The sequence below is a fragment of the Amblyomma mixtum genome, chromosome 7, assembly GCF_055824585.1.
Source record: "Amblyomma mixtum isolate Tamu chromosome 7, ASM5582458v1, whole genome shotgun sequence".
Classification (NCBI taxonomy): Eukaryota; Metazoa; Arthropoda; class Arachnida; order Ixodida; family Ixodidae; genus Amblyomma; species Amblyomma mixtum.
Window position 1 is genome coordinate 22,739,485 of NC_143018.1, and position 22,938 is coordinate 22,762,422.

The 22,938-nt window shown below is 48.3% G+C and overlaps 1 protein-coding gene and 1 long non-coding RNA gene across 4 annotated transcripts in view; one reads left to right on the plus strand and one right to left on the minus strand.

Annotated features, from left to right (window-relative positions):
* Positions 1–16,186, minus strand: part of LOC149335265 (uncharacterized) — a 38,370-nt gene extending 22,184 nt beyond the window's left edge. Inside the window, exons 1-2 of the long non-coding RNA XR_016284029.1 lie at positions 15,860–16,186; positions 1,898–1,983 (exon numbers count right to left, since the gene is read on the minus strand). This is a non-coding gene — a long non-coding RNA (uncharacterized LOC149335265). The remainder of the gene's footprint in view (positions 1–1,897; positions 1,984–15,859) is intronic.
* Positions 1–22,938, plus strand: part of LOC149335264 (adenosylhomocysteinase-like 1) — a 266,601-nt gene that overhangs the window by 57,141 nt on the left and 186,522 nt on the right. For all 3 annotated transcript variants that reach the window (XM_089551926.1, XM_089551928.1, XM_089551927.1), the window contains one exon: positions 2,707–2,794. The gene's annotated coding sequence lies outside the window, so the exon portion shown is untranslated. The remainder of the gene's footprint in view (positions 1–2,706; positions 2,795–22,938) is intronic.

The following is a 22,938-nucleotide window of genomic DNA, read 5'->3' on the forward strand; positions in this document are numbered from 1 at the left end:
TCAATATTTGTTATCGAACCTGTTATCGAGCTGCTTGACAATACGTTAGCGCTTTCCGCAGCGACGCGGCGGCCGTTCACTTCGCCACGGTCAGCGGGCACGCTCCGTTTGCTCGAAGCGCCGTTGAGAGCGCTGCAGTATGGTAGCGCACGAGCGTAGTCACGTGGTATTTTTTCATATTTCGCGGACTTTCTTTAGATGCCGGAAAAAAGGACCCCGTAGGAGATACGATGCTACAATAAACTGGATTGGTTCTTTATTAACCTGCTCTACAACCTAACGTAACGGTCTTGGCACTAAAATGAATATTTGAAAATTTTCATAATTCATCTTAGTTAATTAACCAATTCAGCGCCATAAAAAATATTATGAGGAGCGCCACATGATAGCAAACAATGTATCGTTGGTTTCAGCGGGCTGCGGTTTACCGCTTTTTTAAAACCCTTGGTTGAAGTTACGTGAAACACCCTGTATATGTTCTATGCATATGACATATACATAACCTGTATATATGTATGGCTATGCTCTACGAATAGGTTATCCATAGGATATACACGCCACGCATTCAGCGTATGCTGTATGTGGCCGTGCTGTGTACACTTATGAATACGTGGGTAATTTTGTTTTATCGGGGTGATCTTGTACTTGTATGGTCGTCCAGTTGAACAGCGCTGTGCGGCTGCAAAGGTGCCGGGAATTGCGGACGTAAAACTTGGCTCGCGAAAAGCATTAAAATTTAAAGGCACCGTACACGATGCCTTTAACGCACCGTACACGATCGCATCCCATAAAGCACCTGCTGTTCTTGCGGTGAGCGCTTATTAAAAACGAGCCCATAGTTATGAGCGCGTGTGAGTCATTGTCATTTGTTGTCTCGTGCATGTTAAGGAAGCGGACAAGGTAAAAGGAAAACAGTAAAGTGAAAATAAGTGGATTGAAAAGCTCGAAGAACATGGCAGCGGAGGTTTCGGTGTGTGTGGGCGTTTCCTTACGAGCTGCAACGTTAATTTATTTTCGGTCGTTCATTAGCAGACATAAATGACGTCATCTGCCGAACTGCTACAAGTAGCTGTTACCGAGTAACCTCACTATTCTAGTGTACGTGATTTTGTCAGCGTTAGAAGAAAATCGTTGCTCAGAACTCTGTGGATATCGGTGTTTGTACAGTGCCCTTTAAGTACTCCCCATTCGCTTCTTATTACTCCCCGTTGTGATAGGATCGGCGGATTTGGCGTTTGGCTGTGGAGCCCGAGGTCGCGGGTTCGAATCCAGGCAGTGGCGGCCTCATTCCGATGTAGGCAAAATGCGAACAAAATGCATGTATGCTGCGCGAAGTCAATGCGCGTTGAAGGTCCTCAGATCATCGAAATTAATCAGGAGTCCTCCACTGCGGTGACTCTTTCTCCCTCCCTTCTCTATTGCATTCTTTCCCTCCACGGCACGGTTTAGGCGCCCACCGAGCAATGAGACAGCTACTGCGCCTTTAATTTACTCATTACCAGTTGTTCTCATTCCTGATTCACAGCACGCAAGGTGGCTTCGCCGCAAGCATGGTCGTTATGCGGCAAAGCAACCTTGGAGGCTTGCAAGTGGCAAGCGTGCATTTAGCGTGTAGCGGAAGGTGAGAGAGTGTGAAAAAGACCTTTTGCAGTGGAAGGAGCAATATGACTCCTTACAATTACTCACGTGACCCCCCCCCCTCCCCCTCTTAAGTAAGAGAGTGCGTGAGGAAACAGCATCGGAGGTGGCGTAGTCTAATCGGGCGCCAGTGTTCAATGATGGCAAAGAACACTCCCCCCCCCGGAACGCACCCACGTTCTCAAGCTTACCGTGGTTTCGCGAAGGATACGTAGTACATAGAATACCATTCCATGAACAAACGTAGAATCAGCCTTACCGTGTACACTTGCGTCCTGTGCTGGCCGCGAAGGACATAGAAGGCGTCCCCGGTGAGGTCCGATACCCTGGCCATTGCAGAGAGCCCTGAGTACAATGAAATGCGATGTGTTATGAGTACGTCAGGGTTAAGGCTGCGGTGCCATTTTTTTTTACACTCGAGCTACGGATTTCGATGCGATTAGTGCATCGGAAATCATTAGTGCTCATCGATAAAAATATTTCAATGTTTCGGGTTCGGACAAATTATCTTTCAGTGCAGTCACGCAACACGACTTATTTATTTATTATTGTGTTATTCTGTGCGGCCCTTGCAAACGTCTGTGCATCTTCCTTATTTAATGATTCGAATTACAGAAGTGCTTGGAACACACAGCACAGGTGAAAAATATCGATGTAAGAGAGTAGGTAAGCAAAGTATAGAAAACCCTCAGGGATAAAGTATGTTTCATTTGCAAAAAGGAAGAATTCTCAAGGCTTGAAATCGCACGGGGAAAAAAAATTGAACGGTGGCACTTGACATATCCGAGAAGAGAGTTACATCACGTCTCTATTGGATTTTTTGACATTGCATCTCATACGTGGCCCCCGGTTAATCATTATTTATTCGTATCCGCAGCAGTGAGTGTAGTTAGGGTGATGCTGATGATGATGATTAATGGATGCTCGTCCCTCTCCCTTTTCCCCCTGCCCGAATACCTTGTGCACTTTTCAAGCTGCAAGCTGGTGGCATTCCAGAGGTGGCCGTACTTGCAGCTCAGTGTGCTAATTAGTATATCTCTCCCCCCCACCCCTTTCTGCGATTTCCAGGAGTCCAAACTGGTGGGAGGGATCAAGCCTCGCAGCCGCTACCGCAGTCGCTCCCTGTCGGCCTCATCCACCGACAGCTACAGCTCGGGTGAGTTGGGACCAGCCCCATCTTTTGTCACCTTTATATTTCCTTGCAGCTCCCTCGCCGACCACCACCGACGCGATTCCGTAGACCACCCGCGAGTCTTACCGGCACCGAGAACTTACTCTCTTATTTCCGATGTCGCATTTGCACATAGCTGGGTCTGCGTGAAAATGGTGTTCTTGAATGTGTCAACGTCGTGTTTGAAAAGAACGGGGCTACTGTTAAGGAGAAGAGTAGATATTAAGATGTCAGTAGTACAGCCACGGTCGCAAGCCTTATATCCATTTCATCCTTGTTTTCTTAAATGCCTCTTTCAGGGGTTTTGCGTAAGGGGTGGCTACTGCACTGGATGAACAGACTTCTCTTATGTTTTGTGCCGATGAACAATAACTTGGCTCTCCACGAAACTTCCATGAACGCGTTAACGTTACAGCTTCATTACAACGCTTCTTTTCTTTTTTTGTCGCTAGGGCCGTTCCCCAAGCGATCCTTCATTTATTATACGGTAGTGACCTGATGAGAATCAGTGATGTGACGCTGTCAGGAACTCTACACTATAAATAGAAAGGAGAAAAAAGGGAAACTGCCAGAGGACAGTTTACTCCCTTGTAATAGGCACGTGCTAAAACTGGAAGATACATCGGAAAGAGAGGATCACGCCGAGCCCGCTGGTTTAATGCGCTCATTTAGTCGCATAAACCACAGGGCAAAGAAACACTTCATAACGTGACTTATCGATGCTCGGTAGGGCCTACTGCGTTCGCGCCCGTTGTTGAAATCAGTGTCTCTATTGCATGAAGACCATGGCTGTTATAGCGGCTTGCAGTGCGGTGTTAATGCTACGCCTACTGCAGAAATATTTCTGGTAAGACTTGATCGTCAAACGTTCAAGCATTTGTGTAAATACTACATGCTTGCGTGATATCGACGCTGTTTTCATTTTCCCTGTTTTGATCGGGTAATTGATTATGCCACTTGCTGGGACGACCGGCTCGTATTTGTTATTTCGTCGTGTTTCGGTAATACTTCTGGACCGACGCGGTACTGTAGAAAATTGCATTGGGGAATATGCGTTACTACGGCCGTATGGAGTTCCTGTCGTGGGAATCGAGATATACAGGGCTCCTATCATATTAGTTTAGCATGACTTTGGAAGCTGATGAGTACGACCCTCGGCACTAACGATGTGAGCATGTCACCTCTGTAACTAGTGGCATGGCGCTGTTTTGGCGCTCAAACATGGCGGTAAGGATGAGAGCGTACTGCTTCTGTTAACGTTACGGGTGGAACCGCGTCCGTGGCAGAGCAGTGTGGAGATTAAAGGCCCTAGTGGAGATTTATAGTAACTCTAGTGATGATGATGATGATGATGATGATGTAGCCTTCCCTTTGTAACGGGTGGGCGCCTACCAAAGGTGCCCTGGCTGGATACACACACACATAAAAACACCACTATCAAACGCGAAGCGGCAAACATGGGCGTCCGGAAGGGGGGGCAAGGGGGGGCGGTTGCCCCCCCTTGGAATTACGGATATTATTTATGCACTAGTAGAAAACAACTACACATCTGCCGCCTCCCCCATAAGTGGCCATCGGGTGCACCCCCCTGGAAAAAGTTCTGCGGACGCCCTTGGCGGCAAACACACACGCAAATACCGACGAAACAGTACTGTTCTAGTGTCGCACCAGCGTCCACCACTGTATCAATCTGCGCTTCGTCGCTGCAACCGCCGCATGGTTTGCCGCATCCGTTGTGCAGCCCTCGTTCGCAGAACGGAAACCTAGTGGGGATTAGTGGAGATGTAACAAGGGCGCCGCCTCTCGCTGATTCCGTGAAGCACGAACAGGAACGGATAAAGGAGCGCGGAAGAAAAAAATTTAGCGAAGATCCAGCGGGAAGGAGGACATACAGGGAGCGCGATTAGTTTCTCTCCTCGCCGAGAGACGGCGCCACCGAGTCGTGCGCGCCTGGCAAGTTTTTTTTCCCTCCATGGCGCCTGGTTTTAGCGAGGCGGCTAGCCGTTCATCCTGCGCGTAGAGCTAGTAGAGGTATAGTGCCTAGAAATATGGTAGAGGGGATGTTTTTCTTTGCCCATTTTACTTATTTCAAGTTTCCGTCGCCCGCATTTTTATAGCCTGTCGCACTCAGTTTTTGACCCACGTAAGGATACGATGTCCGCATCAATTTTCCTGCGCTTTTAGCGTTGCTTAATTTGTTTCATTGAGTGCTTTATTTTTGCCAGCGCGCGCGCGCACGCACGCACGCACGCTCAGCCGGGAATAAAACCGCCGCCGTGCTTACTTCTGAAAACCTCGGTTTACTTGTGGTGACGACCGTGTCATGGTAATATTAGCGTTCGCGCTGTGTAGTGGTAGCAGAACGTTGTAAAGCATTACTTGCAATTTAAGTAACCTAATTTCTCTCAGCTGTGTACTTTTTTTTACGCTGTGGCATGGCGCGCTGTTCCTACGCAAGGCCTTTCGGAACGTTCTGACTTCCGGGAAAATCGTCTCGGAGGCCTAAGGCAGAATGACAATGGTCTTTAGCGGCGGCCACCAGATGGCGCCACGAAACAATTCTCTGTAAAGCCCCTGAAAAAACTAAAGTAGCGACAAGACGCCCTCCCTCTTCTATCCTCCTCCCCCGCGCGCCGGGCGAACGACTTTTGTTTTCTTTGTGATTTCATGTGACTGCGGTGGCGACCTCTAGCCCGCTCCGAAGGAACTAACGCCCCTTTTCAATTGGTTGCGCTGGATTCCCGTACTTGCCGAGTTCTTCTCTATGTCTCCGCATTAACCGTGCGTTCCGCTGCATAAATACATCGGTGACTTAGGAGAAACATTTGCATGCTTCATTGAATCGTCTAAAGGCAATAATGAGCACGCATAGATGGACTGTTTTGGTAGAGCCGCACGCGCACCGTGTCCGGGTGCGCTGGGCTTTATGCGGCGTGCCAAGTTTGACATCGAGAGTGGGGCGCGCATTGAACGTGACCGTGAATCACGAGGCCGTAGAATGAATTTGCGGTGATCTGTTTTGGTGAAGAATATGCAAACAGAACGACCGTCCCCGCCGGAACGCTGGACGTGCTACAACGGATGCACAGGCTTGACATTCTAAAAGGCACCTGCAAGTGAAGGCATTCTTAATTCGCGTGGTACATCCGCTCTTCTAGTGGCTTTTAGTTTTGGTCTGCTCTGCTGAAGTGTATCGCGGACCAGGTAAGACGCTTGAGGGAGTGCTCGAAATACGGTATGAAGGCCACGCACGCTAAGTGTGTACTTATCTGTGCCTCCCCTAATGTTCTTTTGCTTGCATGAACTGTAACGATATAGACTCCCGCATTAAAATTTTCTTTGGAATAGTTACTTAGTAAGGAGAAAACCTACCTCGCAAATATCCTTCGCCTGCCAGCAATGGGATAATAAAGTTCTACATAAATGTTTCATCGGTATCAGTCAATTAGTGAAAAGCAAAACCTACCTCGCTTTTAACACATCTGTCAGATAATCTTCCATATTCGTATAGTCGCTATTAGAGCACTGCATGGGCCTTAATTATTCACGCGTCCCGAGCCCGTCAACCTTTTTCGTTACCCGCCCCAGCCCGGCTCGATTTTTTCGATATAGGCCCGAACCCGGCCCGCGAGGTATAGACATGCCCGGCTCAGGCTCGGAAACAGCCCGAGTACTAAATGCACATCGGTAAAGCGAAAGCCTTTTGTTATACGGATCTCATTAAAAAAAAAAGCGGCTACAATACTTTTAAGGACTGAGATAGTGGAGGCCTCACTGTGGGCAACGTTAACAAAAAAAAAAACGTTTTAGCATTAATAAAAGAGGTTATCACAGATTTGCTCGCATTCGTAGCCTCCTTCTAACTAGTTAGGCGTCAAGGGGAAGCGAGAACGCGGAATTGATGTTACAAAGTATGTGACAGGAAACGCGCGACCCACTTACGATGGGCACTATATCACGCATACCCACAGCTACTGGTCATATTTCGATATTAAACGCAAGCCAGCGCGCGACAGCTGGTGTTTCCACCAGCGGTGCCTACGGTGCCTTGACGATGCATATTGGCGCGATAATTTTCTTTTTGTCTTTTTCTTTAATATATATATATATATAGATATATATACTATACACGCAAGCACGCGCGCGACTGCAGAATGTAACGCTTGCGCTTCGCCATGTCAGAGCGCAGTTTGAGCTGCGCTTACAGTACGCATTTATGTCTAACTGCGGCATGCGCTCAAATTTAAGGAACGTCACTCTAGAGTTAGACGTGTGCCTCGCGTCACTTACACGTTTGCGTGCGTGCAATCACGATGCGCTCAACGCAAGCGCCCTTATGTCGAGCTTACTGCGGCCATACGCTCGATCGCGAACAAACCACTGCACAGCGTAGCTTGAAAAAAAAAAAAGGAAAACTCAGCAGCTATTGAAAGCACGTCCCTTACGTCGCAAAGTCTGGTCGATGGCGTTGCATTAATATTCGCCCGGCCAATTCTGTGTAACCAAACCTTCCTCCGGCCCGCGTCGGTTATCGATGATGGGATCGAGAAGAACCGCTTTCCGCCGTCGTGACGGTTCTTGCACCCGAAGAAGCAGCCCGTCATGCCGCACAGATAGACGGCTTGAAGTTAGGTGACTGACACACGTTCCGAGCAAAACAAAAGCCGCTGTTCTTCACAGCAAGCAAAAGCGCAGTGTCCGCAACGACGCCTGCCGAACCTGCGGTGCGCGGTTGGAGCGGACAATATGGCGTCTGCGGCGGCGAAAAGCGCGGGTTTAAAGGACTTTTGCGCGCGAAACCATCGACCAATGGGAAGAGGCGACGGGCGCAGGAGAGGGTGAGGCGGCGTTCTGCAAAGGTTGTCGCTACTTTAAAAATTTCCAGGGGCTTTAATTCTCTGTGCGTTTTGCGTGTTTACGCCGCCGACTGCTTGAACCTGTCTCTGTAGAATGAAGCTATGCATCCCGTTCTCTCTTTCATTGCGGTGTAATGGAAAGAAGGCTTAGCCGATATAGCGCTGCCGAATGCCTTTTTATTTGTAGATGCATTGACATCTCCATTGACCCACCTTTGTCTTTCCAGCAGCGTCTCTCACGCTGCAGTTATTTTGGTGCTTCATTTTTTCTATTTAATTTTGTTTTAGTGTTGAAATATTCGTCTACTTGTAATGGGCTATTGAAGTTTATACTGTGTAATGATCGATGATTGGTGCTCATCTGATGGATGAACCAGATTGCAGCTAGGCCCGGCGACCTTCGTAACCTCATTTCGTGTTCTACGAACCTTGTTTTCCCGCTTATTCGCTATTTACGTGGGAAACCCTGGTTGCCGAACTGACCCCAGATATGGCTTTTAAAGTTTTTATAGCTCTAACTTGTTCTCTCCAGTAGGTACGAAGCATTTCCCTTTAAGGAACGTAGGAAATGGTATTATTCATGCTTGCGGTAATGCGTGATAACAGTTAGGAAAAGGAGGGGTCTAATGTCGACGTGATTTGGCTGTCGTACTTCTAATTCGCCGTATTGTGGCAAAGGTAGCGCAACCATTGTCAAGCGAGAGAGAGAATGCGCTGCCATATTTCGTTCGAACATGTCAGGTGGGGAGTAGCAGGGTATGGCACGTTCTTCTGGCCGATCTCTTCGGCTTCCGCGCATTAAACCTTTCTTCAATTGCAACTTTTTCCTGACATCCCCACATAACAAGTGAACATGCTCTCGGCGCTACCTTTGCGCGATGTGGTTCATTAGCGCGAGACGAAGGCGGTGAAGTCGGGACTTTGAGGGAGAAAGGAAAGACTAAATTCTTTGTCCGACTTTTTGGAGAGGAGGAGGGCGAGTGAGAGTGCGAGTCGACGAGAAGACGGATGTTACTAGTACCATTGAAGGACTATGCTAGTACTCAAGAAGTGTATCTGTCTTCACTTCCGTGTTTTGTTGCGAAAGCAACACTACGTGGGTCGCCGAGCCATTTCGCGGAGCTGACGAAAGGTCATACTGCGCATGCTCGAGGAGCAGTGACGTCACACGGCGCACAGCTGGCGCGCCGCCGCCGCGCTCGCCAGTTGCGCATGCGCAGTAGCGGCGCATAGCTAGCATGCCGGGGCCGCCGCCGCTGCCGCGCGCTCTCCGTCATCTCTCTCTCTCTCTCTCCTCGTTGCTTTCGCAATCCTCCAGGTTTAACCAGAGATAAACCACTGCCATTTTTTTTTACGAGATAATCAACCAACAGTTATTTATCATTAACGACTGCTGGCTTTTAGTGTGTCAGGGGTCGCTACATAGGAAAAAAAAGCAAGAGCAAGTAAACAGAATGTGCGGGTCAAAAAAGAAAGGTAGGCGGGTGTCGTAGTATCAGTCTTTTGGTGAGCGTCAGTCTAAGAAAAGTACCGTGCGCTCTAAAGAGGTGAGTGGCGCCCTCTACCGTCGCCACCGGGTAACTTTTTACGCCGTTATAGTTCACTGCAGCACTGCGTAACCTACTGCCTGCTGATTCTGATGCGCCAAGTGCCTCCGTAAGTGAAAATAACCCTTTAGCCCGAATGCCTTCCAGTGCGGACTGTCGTTCCCCTTTTGAAATTTCCAGGTGTATAGGATTTGAAAAGTGTAGTTGGGGTATTTCAGCTTGCACGATACTGTGTCGCTGTTCTTCCTGTTGTTCCTTTGCCCTGTGCGTCCCTTGTTACGTGCCAGTTGCTAGCCCAAACCCAGTCTATTGCAGTCAGTGTACCTCAGAAATGTGATCCTAGCTATACCGTGTACGGTACCGTTGTGTACTATTAAAAACGCCTCGTTAATTTACAGTATTTAGTGAAATCGATGATATGGTTCAACCTTCTCCCTACCTCGTCCCTACTTTGGTTCTCCGGGTCAGCGTGTCCGTTTAGGGTGACGACAACCGTTGTTTGGTTCTGAGATGCCATTTTGGTTCGCAGTGATTGCGCAGACCTCTGGTATGGAAACAAAACTGGTGAACTTCTACTTTAAGTAAGACTTCTGTACGTGACAGCTGTATTGGCCAGTCTTGTGACCCATGCCGTAGAAGCTGCGGCGTTTCGGGGCAGTATCGTGGCGCAGCAGTAAAAAAAGGAAAAACAAATAGTGTGCGAAACAAAGTGGAGTAATTTTCACCTTAAGCTGTAAAGCTGAACATCGAGGTTCTCTAGATCCACATCTTGCAAGCCACTACGCGGATATTAAGGCGAAAGCCTCTAATGGCTCATACTGTCGTCCGTTAACAAAGCGTGTCACGCGCGTTTAAGTCGGGAACTAAAAAAGGTGGAAGAAAACCAATGGTCGCTTCAGATAGAGGAGGGAAAAATGAACCTAGAAGCCAAGTTTGATGACTGTAGATGGATTAGTTAATTATAGGCAGAAATGTCGAAATTGCGTGAAATAACGCAGACGTCGATATAGCCACGGGAACGGTGTGACGTCACATCCACCGGAAGTCTTCACGTCATAGTGTCCTCGGCTTCCGCCTCTCAACCGTTTAGTTGCCAAAGTGTCCTCGCAATTTCTGCCGAGAATGGCAACAGCATAGCAGGGAGTATCTCCTCGGCAAAGCTGGGCAGTCGTGCCAGCGAGCGAATTGACGAGGCAGCGACGCGTCCTTTTCCTCAAAGCCACTGCCGCGTCACGGGTCCTGACCGCAAGGCGCAGTGCCGGTAAAGAGAGTGACGGGAGAGGGGGGCGCATTAACGGCGACGCTTGAGGTCGCGGCCGATAAGCAGAGCATTGGTGCGAATGAGGTGGGTCTCTTATCGGGCGCGTTGACTGCGCCCATGTACTGGCGAGTGGCAGCGGCTGACCCCGTCGTCCTACGGGGGAGCGGCCAGTATATTAAGGCGAAAGCCTTTAAAGGGACACTGAGGAGAGCTCTATTAATATTTTTTTTATAGCAGAATCCGATAGTTCGGCATTTCATGACTTTGTTGCCACTTGGCCGGCAGCGAAAGATGCATTTATTTCTAAGAAATTTGGATTCGAAGTTGAAATAGTTTTTCCCGCCGCTCTGATTCAAACTTGGGATTCTGCTATGACGACACAGAACTAAGTGACGTGAAACATGACATTCACGTGACGTAACGCAGACTCCGTGATTTCTGGCAGCCAGCAGTGCGGCCCAGCAGCAGCCGAAAAGAAAGCTACCGCCGGCCGCACGTTGAAGGCATCTATCGGCTATTGCGGCCGTCGCTTCGTTTACATTTGCACCGGCGTTTTGCCAGCGTTACAATGGATCCCGTTCTCGAAGTCGTCAACGAAGTTCTCGCAAATAGACGCCTTTAGCATACCGTGTACCTTGTTACCGTTAGCGGAATACCGGGATCCCCCATACCGCTGAGAGCAAGCGCTGATTGGTCCCGGCGCTGCAGGGGCGCGCGTAGCTTTCGGGTACGTGGCGCCATCTGGCGACGTCAAGGAGATTTGCGCATGCATTTGCTGCGCCTCAGCGATTCGTAGCTTCTCGTGTCCTAGTGTTGCTATAACTATTGGTTCTAGCAACACTGTTTTGTTCTATGACGCCATGAAGCTTGTACTTGCGAGTTTGGCCTGTGGCGGCGATACCTGTATTTTGGTTCTTGCTCTTTCCTATGTTACAGGAGCTTTGTTGTCAGTATGAATGGCGTTTTTGTAATCAGGAGCTGGTATTCTGTCGATGCAAGTCAACTTCAATTTCTCCTCAGTGTCCCTTTAATGCCTCATACTGTCGTTAGGAGACGCGTCGGCAGCCGTGTCGACAGACGCGTTGGCAGGAGTGTCGACAGACGCGTCGGCAGATTCGTCCGCCTTTCGGTGTCACTGCTTAAAAGGCTCAAGGTTCCAGCATGAATAAATGCGCATCTAGTGAATGCATGGGCTTCATAAATAAAACAAAAAGTAGTAAAGTCAAGAAAAGGAAAATAAAAATAATAAAAAGAAACAAAAATAAAAACAAAATAAAAATAAGATGTGAAAATAAAAATAGAAACAATAAAATTAAGAAAAGGAGCATAAAATAAATAAAAAACAAAATATGAAAAATAAAAAAGTAAATAAAAACAAACAGTGCCCAGGAAAGGCTTTCGCCTTGTAGCACTTTAGAGAGCCAAAGTGCCCCCTGAATTTTTTTTTCTAGGCACTATATCCAAACCAATAAAAATATACAAAGAATAAGAGAGAGAGGAAAAAGAACTAGATTTCTGTGCTCTGATAGAGGTCAACGTGACAGCTTTACTGCTACACACCGTCGTTGAGAAAGAAAGAAAGAAAGAAAGAAAGAAAGGAAGGAAGGAAAGAAAGAAAGAGAGGAAACAGAATGGACGCATGGCTACGTTCGCCGGATGTTGATACGCGCATCCAAAAATTACGTGCATATCATGCATCGTACCGACGTCCGAGAGCAGCCTTCTTTAGTAGTTGCAGAGTGATAAAAGGACATGTTCTTTATAAATGTCGCCTTAGTGTCTTCTTTAAATCAGAAATTAGGTACAATATAGCCAATGTCATTAAATCAGCCGAAATAAGGAAAAAGTACCCGACAAAACAGGGCGAGGAACGGCTTGATTTGATTTATTGAGGTTTAACGTCCAAAAGCGGCTCAGGCTATGAGGGAAGCCGTAGTGAAGGGCTCCGGAAAATTTAGACCACCTGGGGTTCTTTAACGTGCACTGACATCGCACAGTACACGGGCCTCCAGAATTCCGCCTCCGTCGAAATTCAGCCTCCGCGGCCGGGATCGAACCCGCTGAATGGATAGTACCGACATCTCGACTGAGTCAAGAGCCTTCATTATACTCTTCTGTCTCTTCTTAACAGGTATTCTCATTAATTTCGATTTGTTTTCCTCTTCGCGCCGGCAACTTCGCACCATGTATTTAAATAACATGGCTTAAGATTAGTGATGTGTACATATTGCAGTTTTGTATATTATTTGATGATTCCTTGGTGTATTTGTCTTTGTTTTAAAATTGTGTAACCCTCAGTACTACCTCCCTGCTTAACATGAGGTTTGTAGACTCGTCAAGCCGCTCATGGGCAGCTGTTTTTCTACCATAACTCCATCTGTATTGTAACGTGAGAAACAAAAGTGATTTGATTATTTATGTTTGTAGTATGTGCGATGCCGTGGTGAAGGCAGCAGGCGCGAAAAAGTAATCAATCTCTGCTGTGTAGACGTTCCTATATGTGCAGCGTTCCTATTACGTGCAGCGTTCTGGTGATTCGTGGAAGAGAGCCCGTGCTTATCGCGTAGGTGGTGAAAAACTTTTTTTATTACTCAAAGAGAGCTCTGCGCAATGTCGTGTCGGGATTTTGATGACAATGACGACGACGGCGGAGTTTCTGTGCGAAGCGTGCTTACACCTCGCTTCTACGCAGTGTACGTATGCGTGCATACGTACCCCTTATAAAAATGGTCTATAGACAGTCTATAGACTTCTTATAGACTCTATTGACTTTATATAGATATTGTATTTTTGTCTATTCATAGTCTATAGATAAAAGTCTACTAAAAGTGTATGGCCATAAATCTATAGATTGTCTATAAACTGTCTATGGCAATTTTATTGTCTATAGACTGTTCTCTAGGATTTGTCTATAGACAGTCTATAGGCTTTATAGAAAGAAGGGCATAGACACTCTATACAACTTTTTACACACTCAACCCTCGCGCGTAAAAACGCTCGCGGCTATACGTACCGCATTTGTGCCAAATATATACCGACAGCAAGAGGCGATCTCTTGCGGAGAAGTTTCTGACAACATGAACTGGTGGGCGAGTTGGTCTGACATATCTAGTGAAGCAGCGCAACAGCACAAGGCCAAGGGAAGAAGAGGGGCGCTGTGTTTGTCCTCTTCTTCCCTTGGCCTTGTGCCGCGCTGCTTCACTAGAAGTTTCTGAGCACGCGTGGTTATGAGCACAGCCGAGCGGAGTGCTGACATGATATGGCTTCCGACTACGTATAGCCGTAACGGTCTGTGCGACCCGATCTGCATTTGCGGAACAGAGAAAGAGAACCGTCGCCGGAGGTTGGAAAAAGGTGGATGCGCATCAGATATATTAACTTCGCTGACACCAGATATGGCTTCCGACGACGCATTGTGGTAACGGCATCTGTGACCTGATCTATATTTGCGGAACAGAGAAAGATAACCGTCGCCGGAGGTTGGGTCAAGGTGAATGTGCATCAGATATATTAAAGGAAGACAGGAAAATCTCCGAAATGTGGAATACATGCAGTTCAGGCAGGTTTGTAGGCGAATAAATAAATAGATAAATGAATAGATAAATAAACCGATATTTCTTACACTCTCGCTAGAGCAAACCTTTTCATTTTGTCTCGCGGTAGTCCCCGGAAACGCTTTTTTTTTTTAGAAAATTAAAACCCTTCTTGTGCGTATTGCGTAGCAGTTAGTGATTCATGATGTTCCTTTCGAAAAGGATTGAGGCAGCAGTGTGCGATTACGGGGCACGGAAATCTTCGTTGAGGTACCTCGGCAGGCGGAAAAAGCAAAACAAAAAATACGTGTGTAAACGGGCTGAATTTATGGCGATAAATGTATCCCACAGAATGAAACCAGTCTTTTCTTTTTCCTTCTATGTTCTTTAAGTTAAAGCACGAAGGACTACGCTGGGGGGGGGGGGGGGGGGGGGGGGGGGGGGGCGAAGCAGAGGATGTGCGTATTTAAGTTCGCGTTGGATTTCGTTCAGCGCTTTGTCGCATCGACGCGTTTGTCGGGGAAAAGGATGCTACATAAGCCGACGGATCAGTCATATCGACTTGAATAACATTGGGTAGTAGTGTCCCCACTTCGCGCTGGCAAAACAAGTAAAAACGGAACGACGACAGAAGTACTCTACAGATGTCTGCGAATGTTTGCGGAACGATTGTATCGTGGAGAAAAAAGAAAAAAAAAGCGAAACTGAAATTTTTCGCGCCGCCTAGCCGCGCAGTAGGGCGCTATAGGATTAGTGTTGATACGCGGGAAGGAGTAAAAAAGAATAGGAAAACATATCTGTAATCCGAATTTGTTTCTGAGTTGTTAGCCTTTGAGCGATTGAACTCTCTGAAATCAACCTGAGACCATCATAGGGTAATTGTCTTTGGTACAGAATAAGAAGGAATATCATGTGCTTTCTCTTTCTGACACGAACATCGTAAGCGACAATAGGAACAAAGAGAAAAAAGAGCTTTCTCAGACAAGGCATTAATATTCTAACGGCATGTTCTTCATTTTAACAGGGCAGTCATCGTAGTGACTCCATCAATACGTCGATGTGTATGAAGGAGGGAAATGAAAAAAAAAATCAGAAAGGGAAAGGTCCTTCTCCAAAGCTGTAATACACATGACCGAAGCGGAAGTGAACGCCTATGCTGTATTGACCTAAACGTTGTAGTACAACCACGGTTGTGACGCAATGATCACTTCAGCTAGCTCCGAAGGAGGATAGGAATTGTGCAAATTTTCCAACAATCTTGATTTCGCTATAAGTTACGCGAAAGGTGCCTGTGTTCACTTCTGTTAACACATCTAGAAAAGAGGCGTCTCTCATAGCCTTAGTCGCTTTGGGACGTTAAACCCCATAAACCAAACCAAACATCTAGAAAAGAAATGTTACATTCTAGTAAGTTCGCCAGCCGCATCGCGCTTTCCGAACGCACTCAGCGCACCCGCAAAACACGGGAAGTACTGTACATTCGAAGCGGCATAACTACGCGTCTCTTCCCATTTCTCTCTCCATTCCGACCACTCTCTGGCGCCACTGAACGAAAGAAGAAAGAAAGAAAAATACTGCGTGAGGGAGAGGATGAGCGGGTGGCGGAAAAGAGTGAAGGATACGCACTTCTCCTCGTCCTCTGGGGAGAAGATATAAAGAAAAGGTGAATAAAGAAAAGCAATAATTGAAACGAGAAGAGTGAAACAGACACTGAGCGAAGGAGGATGGAAGTGGATGAGAACGAGGGAAAGAGAAGGTGAAGGAAAGAATCAAGAGAAGAAAGGTGAGAGAAAGAGATTGAAAGAGGGAGGAAGGGGACACGCTGAGAAAGTTTCTTCTTTCGTGCGCCTCACCTTGCGCTGTGTCGCGATGTCCGTGCGGTCGAGTCACTGCAGCTGCTGCTGCGTGCCACGCGCCGTCGTCACGTAGTCAGCCCGCGCGGGCTCTCCGGCGCCGTCCGTCCGCGTTCTCGGGTGCACAGAAGTCGAGCAGCGCGGGCAGGTTTCCGGTCGTCCGCACTGCCGCTACGGCCCCGAGGAGTGCGCGCGCGAGCGAGTCCCTTTCCTCTCGCACAACCCAGCGCGCTCCTCTGCTACTACGCTCCGGAGCTGTGGCGCGTGGCGCGGGCTTTGTGTTGTGGCCGCGTGGTGAGTGCCCCGGTCGGGAGGGGGCGCCGCTGGCGTCACTCCTGCCGCCTTTTCCGGTGCCGCCGGGTCGAAGGCAGGTGGCGCCACCTACCTCTCCCCCTCTCTCCACTGTCTTCATCGCCTTCTTCTAGCGGTAGGCTCAGCGATGTGCATGGATTAGATCGGAAGTTTAGTGTGGTGTGTAAATATGTACAGGGTGTTTCATTCCACCTGATACCCAATACTCAAATTTTCGCTCGGAAAGTGACGGGCAATTAATAAATTTGTGTAGTGACAAATTTGACTGACTGAAGTGCCAGCCCGGCCAGGTGTCCTATTTCAAAGCGGTGCTCATTAAAAATTAGAGCGCTGCTGTTAAAGCCTGAAGTGAATTAAATGAGACACCCTTTGTGTTAGCAAGCAACATAGAGGACACGAGACAGGATCTTAAAAAAAAAAAAGGTGCCTGGAAGACGCTCTTCTCGTCTTTGTTTCTTCGGTTAACTTTACTGTTTAAGCTTTGTGACGTGCGTACTAAGGTTTGGCTGTGCAGTTAGCGACCTCTGATGACCGAATGGCGAACTAATCGCCATGGTCTAGTCGGCGTTCCCGTTCCTTCATTTCCTTCCCCATTGCTGCTTTACGAATACCCCCTGTCTCGCCTCTCTGCTGACAGGCCTGTTCTTGTGAGATAATTCCGGTGCCTTCGTCGAGGAAAATTGTTTATGTTCGTTTGTTGTTTTCATATCACTCTCTTTCTCTCGGCTTCTCCCATGAGACCGCCTCTCTCTAATGGGATGTGCGCGCATTCGGGGCTTCATCGCTTTGTGCCCTTGAGAACCGGGTGGGATTCCTTTGTGCGCCAAGAGAGGAAGGAGGGAAATCCGCGATGGTTGTCGTTCGCTTTCGGTGTGGAGGTTGGCGAATTTGCACCGCAGTGTGAGATGAGGGGAAAAGAAGTCGCCACTGCTCACCTTCAGTGCAGACACTTTGGGGCCCGACGAAAAAAAGCTGAAATTTTAATTGATGACAGTGGCGCGAAGGGGTAAAGCTATAAGTCTGACACAAGTCAAGGAAAAAGCGCCTTTTCCCGCCTCAAAGGACCTCCCTTCCAGCGAATGGCGTCGGCCGATCCTCATGAACCTGCTAGCGTAGCAATGCAGGGAGTGGCAGATGAAAGGATAGAGTCCCCTCCCTGCAATGTCAGGCATGGTCCCATCAGTGCATTGTCAGTGTCACTCCTTACATTGCCAGGCTACTCCCACAAGCAGGTTCATGAGAATCGGCCGACGCCATTGGCTGGAAGGGTGCCCTTCACGCGGGAAGAGTCGCTTCTTTTTCCAGGAATTACCGGCAATTCACCCTTACGAAAATTTGATTAGACAATCTATAGACTGTTAATAGCCTTTTGTCGATAAATTCTTATATAAAACATAGGCAGTAGTCTATAGGTAATACAAATCCTTTAGCAGTCTACAGATTAATGGCCATACACTTTTAGTACACTTTTGCCTATAGATTATGAATGGACGGAAATAAATATTTGTAGGAAGGCTATAGAGTGTAAAAGAAGTGTATCGATGTTTTAGAGACCATTTTTATAAGGTCGGGACAAGCGCTTCTAGTTCCCTCGGCTGCCACTGCGTGGCCATGGCTTTGAACGTTCAAACAATAGAGCGCTGACATCGTCCGTGACGTAAGAAAGAGAATGACAGAGTAGCTGCAGAACAGAACGTGATAGTCCACTACGCTTAGCGGCACTAGCTGGGCGCTATTTCTGGTAATGCGTTACGCCGAGTGCAGGGAACAGAACGACGTGGTGTCTCTGTTGCCCTTCTTGGCTGTCAGCGTGGTTTGCAGTCGTTAGTTCTGTGTTTGTTTATCCAGACAGGCTTCTCTGCTTCGTTTAAAAGACCCGAATACGTTGTTGCGGGGGAGACTGCACCGAGCGTAGTAGGCTCGCCTTTTCTTCTTTTTTTCAGTGCGCTAGCACAACTGCCCGCAGTCACGGATTTCGCCGGGGTATCTTCTGAAGCCGCGCCGTGACCTTGCCGTGACCTTGAAGCGCTAGAGATAAGCAGATGGCGACGCGTGCGTCACGCGGCTTAGCCATTGAGGAGGTGCCGGGGTAGCTGCAGCCAATGAGAGGGCGGCTGTACCACAGCTGCGGGCGTGTTGCAGATGATGCGGGATTCTCGCTGGGGACTCTGGAGGGAGCGGACGCGTATCGTCCGCGCGTTTGCTTTTCGAAGCTCTAGACCTTGCAGCTACGTACAGTCATGAGAAACATGAAATGGAACAAAATTTGAGCGTACGTTCATTGATTCCTCCGTAATTATGCCTGACAAGCGCAGATTTTTTTCTCTTTCTAAGTAGTTTTCCTCTTGGCTTATGATATCCAAAAGTCATTCTCAAATTTAGTGTAGGAATAACCAGAAAATTCGCAGCTTTGCGCAAAAAGTCTTCTCTCCCGCATTTCTCTCGACTGTTCACGTGGCTGGGCAGCTCCTGGCCGTTCGCACCAGCACGTAATAACAAGTTATAAACTTGTAAAAATCTGCTCGGAGTGCAAAGAGGCATACTGCCATTCCTGTGTGGTCGCTAATGCGTACATCCTTTCGGAACAGGGTCGCCAGGCTCCGCGGCATGCTTTTCAGGCCCTTCTCGTCGTCGTCGCCTTAGCGTGGCGCGCGTCGACAAATACACGTCGACCAGATTTCTTTATTTTTTTCTCTCTCTTTTCGTCTTCAGAGGCTTCGTTTAACGGGCTTCCCTCCATGCCTCGCCAATTCTCGGGGGAATGTCATTTAATGATCCCCCCCCCCCCCCCTCGTCGTCCTTCGCGCGTGGCCGACCTGAGGGCGATCATCAAAACGGATTTTCTTCTCTCACCGTCGGCCCTTTATAGCATTTGCGTCGTCGCTGCCCGGTTCCCGAGCGATCATTCACGAACGGACCGTCATGATCTATTTTGGCGCTTCCGTGTTCCGGAACGTGCATTGACACTATACGTACTACTTTCGGCGGAAAACATGGGATGTAAACGGCCGGTTTGTGTGTTGGGGCAAGAAACTAGGGTTATAAGCGGCCAATTTCCGTACGCTTTCTTTCGGGCATAAAAGTAGGGTTAAAAGCCGCCAGTTTGTGTACGCTTTCGTTTGGGCGTGATATGGTATGTCTGCGCTTTCGTTTGGGATATAGAACTACGGATATAAGCGGCCATTCGACGGTGTTTAGTGCCACTGGTCGTAGATCACGAATGGAAGCCATTGCGTCCTGTAACCATTCCACTATTGGCGTTTATGCTTTATAAAGCCTTTGTTGACACGTCACCGAGTGACCTGTTTGTTGTTAGCCCTGCTTGTTTCCTGCCGTGTTGTCTCTTCCGCATCCAACTGCTAAACTCCGTCCGTAGAGAGATGATGCCTTCGCTTCGGGACATAACTCCGTGACACTCATTGGTTCCTGAACTCAGGATTTAATGCAGTCTCTGGTCGTCCTTTCATGATAAGCTTTGAGACGCTGTAGCTGAGTGGTTAGCCACTATGAAGCAGCAAGCTGTCGGCGTCCCTGGATTACATCCAGGACATGGCCGTTGCGTTTTTTTTTCTTCTCAGCATATACAGTGCCGGGTATAAGCGGCCTTTTATAGTCATGTTAGTAGTGCGTTTATTAATGGTAGTTAGTCACGCATAACCACGCGCTTGATTTTGTTGTTCCCGAGGCAGTTCCCGCTCATAGCTCGTAAACTTCCGCTATCTTTTTCTGTAATTGCATTTTTTCTTTAATGCAGTTTCTTTCCGTTTCCTAGTTACGTACTCTCGCCAGTTAGCTAACCTTATCTTTTCTATCTTTGTGGTACCCCACTCGCCGTATGCTGTCCCCTGAAGCTTTTTGCACAATGTAGTAAATACCTCCGAGGGGCCATTCCCGAAAGGGCTTACGTGTGCTGTATGCGTGTATAACGGTGTTGCCATTCCTTGTCGTGCCAGGAAGAAGGAATGAAGGGAAATTATCCTGGAGAAGACAGGGGAGGGGGGGGGGGGGGAGAGATGGGTTGCCCTCCTTTTTTTTTTACGATGGCGTATTGTCGCTTCAGGGCCCCTTTTAATGGTCCTCGGGCGAACGTGCCATTCTTGGTTAGCTACGCCGGTGGTGGGCCTAGATTGATAGCCGGCTTTAGCCGTTCGTCTCGCCAGCGGGCAGCCGCAAGCCTCGTAAACAACAGCCGCGACCGCATCGTTTTAAGGATGTGCCGCTCCTTGGATGAAGGCCGGTGGGGCGCATATATCCCGGCAGCTCTTCGTCAGTGAACCCTTAGCGGTTCGCTTGTTTGCTAAAAGCGCGAACACACCCTTTCAATCAATCAATCAATCAATCAATCAATCAATCAATCAATCAATCAATCAATCAATCAATCAATCAATCAATCAATCAATCAATCAATCAATCAATCAATCAATCAATCAATCAATCAAACATTCAAAGGGACATCTAACTAATTAGCTTTTGTGTCGGCATTACGATAGCATTAGAAGCTGTTGGTGTCATTACCGGAAGGGGCGCCACTTCACTCCAGCCAATGGAAACTACAGCTCTGGTGACGTCACTTCCGTCCGGGCTGTGGTTTCCAGCCAATGGCCGAATTTTATGACCGCCATGTTCTTTTTTTTCCCAGTGAGGTTTTAACGCATGAAAATAACCAATTAGAAAGTTATAACAAGCAGCAGAATAACTGCAATCTTGGCAGATGTGTATGCGACAGGTTGTTATGCTGGCACAGCTACGGGACCGGATTAATAGGTCGGATACTGGGAGATGCCTTTGTCCTGGGGTACATTTAGTAAGGCTCGGTGATGATGATGCCTTGGAACATGGTGCAAAGCACCGCGTCCCCTTACTTGCCGATCTGTTTTTCCGGGCCCTGTGTGACGAGGCTCTCGAAAGGTCGAAGAGTATGTCAGTGGGTCTCTCGTTCCTCCTCTCCGCGTGTCCCTTTCTGGGCCTACCCTTTCCCTTCCTCCCCCGCTCTTCCATCAGCGCTGCCGGGCGCCGGTGTCAAAGCCGACTGGCGCCCGGTTGTCCGCGACAAGACGGATACGCGCGCGCAATCCCGGTGGCCGCCGTGCCACTGCTACCGTGCGGCTTCTCAGCCGAGGCTGACAGCGCCTCCACGATGACGAGTCGACGCGCGCTCACGTGAAGCCGGCCGCGGCGAGCGTATGTGTCTAGAGCGACGTCAGCGGAACGTCCCGCGCTCTCTGGCAGCCAGCCTCCCCCCACGCTCTCTCGCCGAAATAACATCAACAGGAAACCGTGGGCGCGGGGCACCGCCCCGAACCCCTGTGCGCCGCGTTTTGATCTTTGGACCTACGCCGGCCCCGTTGGGTTTAAAACGCGTGTAGTTAGTTTAGAGCCGGGGTCTGAATAGCCGCTTGGAGCGTGTGTCGCGGCCGTGGTTTTGAGATTGGAAGGGTGCGTAATAGTCGCTGTGCTTTCAATGGCGCAGTTTCCCTGTGCTGGAGGCTCCCCCCCCCCCTCTTATCCTTACACCTCCCTTGGGCTCTTCGAGCCCGCTTAAAGATACACAGTCGTGGGCCGGGCTCGGTGGTGTTTCATCCGGGGAATTTTTCCAGTTTCAAGGGAATTTGAGGCGTACATTTTTGGAGCACAGGGAATTTTAAGAGCGGACATTGCCTCACTTTTTTTTTTCAGATTGACCGAATTTTCAGGCTGGGGCAGGGCGAAAATTAAGGGCCGGAAATATGGATTTTGGGCCCTATTGGTAGAATTTTCGGTTGCGTCATGGACCAGCACTAGCCGGGCTCAAACATTGCTGTCAGTGATCCGCAGTCAGTGATCCGTGCGATAAGTTTTGTTTTGCTATCTTTTTTTTAAAGCTACAAAGACTCGTGTGTGTTCCTCTCACCATGCCTATCCACTTTTACGTGGGTACGAGCCAGTAGGGTTTGTAAGTGACGCAACAGAGAGGCCGGAGGAGGAATGCGAGCAGTCAGAAGGAGAGCGAGTTTAGACCAGGAAGGGTGTTTCGTCACCTTCTCAAGAAGGGTAGAAGGAAGAAGGGAGGAGGTGTCAAGGAACGTCTCAGCACCGGCTTTCTGCGGGGCTTCCCTCGCTTACATGCCGTCCGCTGAAACCTCTGTTGCATCAGAACGCATTTTGTGACGTCACATACACTCTTAAGAACCGGCACTCTCTCAGAAAAGGTATGAACGGGCTGCTCTCTCTTTGGCAGCTGTTTACCCTGCCTAAGTGGCCTAAGGAGTGAAACGCCTTCTTCGGAAGGGAGTGGTAAAGAGAGTGCAGCTGCCTGCGTACTCCCTCTTCAGGGAAAATGAGTTTGAGAACGGTTTAATTTTGTATATTCGTGTATTTTGTACTGTTTGTACTATTGTGTACTGTTTTCCACTCTCTGTTTCTTTCGTTTGTCTGATTAGGATGTATTACTATAATTCTAATGAAGTGTTTTGCACTGATCAGTTCTACACTTTTCCACCGTTTTTTTTTCGCATTCCGTTTTGAAGCTGTGCTGTACGAAACCGCTCCTGTTGTTTTATTTTCGCACTGTTTGTTGTTCCCATTGTTTTGCAGTTTTTTCCTTTCGTTCTTGTATAATGTATATAACCACTCCTATCCAGGCCCTATTTGAGCTTATAGTACGAATAAATAAAGAACGTATATTTGTATACATATACAGCCGGTCGTGCTTGGGTGCTCACAAAGACTGTGAAGCTAAGCCTACACCAATCGTCTATAAAAAAAAAAAAGATTTTTACCAGAAAGTC